Source organism: Polistes canadensis, unplaced genomic scaffold (assembly GCF_001313835.1).
Source record: "Polistes canadensis isolate GaletaPanama2010 unplaced genomic scaffold, ASM131383v1 scaffold_493, whole genome shotgun sequence".
Classification (NCBI taxonomy): domain Eukaryota; kingdom Metazoa; phylum Arthropoda; class Insecta; order Hymenoptera; family Vespidae; genus Polistes; species Polistes canadensis.
In genome coordinates this window covers 24,593-25,808 of record NW_014570040.1, presented here as the reverse complement: position 1 = coordinate 25,808, position 1,216 = coordinate 24,593, and positions in this window count along the sequence as shown.

Genomic DNA, 1,216 nt, shown 5'->3' with positions numbered 1-1,216 from the left:
AGAAGTTAGATTTTTTAAGATCTTTTATTTAAATAGAAAAAGATTTAATAAATTTATTACTATAATTTAAATAGTAAAAAATTAATAAATGTAGTACTTTTATTAAAATGGAAAAAATTTAATATATTAAGTATCTTTATTTAAATAGAAAAAGTTTTGATGTGTTGGGTTTTTTCATTTTAACGGATAGAGATTTGATAAAGTTCTAACTTTAGTACAAATAAAAAGAGATTTGATGAGTTTAGTACTATCATTTAAATAAAAAGAGATATAATGTGTATAGTACTTTCTTTCAAATAGAAAGAGATTTGATAAGTCGTGTACTTTCATTTAAATAGAAAGAGATTTTGTATATTTAGTACTTTTCTTGATGCGACCGATGCCTTAATCAGTACTCCAGTAGATTGTAGTAAATCGAAAAATCTTCTTACTGTTAATATTGAGATTGTTTATTAATRGGAAGAACGATAAGAAAATAAAACACAATAACAAATATATTTGAGCCTAGTCAGTACTTATAAGTACGCTTTATTTAGCTCGTCAGGGAAAAGCCTTTTAGCATAAAAGCTGTGGTTGAAACGTTGACAAAGAATCCGTAAAAATAAGGATAATTCTTGCCACGTGCAAGACCGCTTTTGTTCCTTTATCGCTGGCCGAACCTAAATGATGTAGTATTGCGCAATAAAAATAGTTCTATTTGAAGTAGTTCTCGCAAGTCTCAGCTTTTATACGTTAGATGAATCTCGAGCAATGAATCACGCGTGATGTATAACGAGTAATGATAGGCGACAGAACGCGCTGGGCTATATACAAAAAAGCGATGCCATGCTAGACCAATCATAAATAAGCCTGAGGATAACGCATTTGTGGATACATGTGATTAGCGTAAGAAGTGTAATAAAAAAACGCGAGCTAAAAGAAAAAAGGAGCACCTGCAAACTTCTTGACGCTACCGTAGTTACCATTAAAAACAACGATACTGCTTTGTCGCACGTGTATTACGCCTTAGTAGGATCGTACACGCACCAGCGCACCACCCTACTAACACGTTGCGCAGGATACGCAACAACTTTTATTAAAATAGAAAAAGATTTGATGAGTTTTATACTTTCGTTAAAATAGAATGAGATTTAAGGAACTTAATACTTTAATTTAAATAGAAAAAGATTTGATTTGTTACATACTTTTATTGAAATAGAAGGAGATTTGATATATT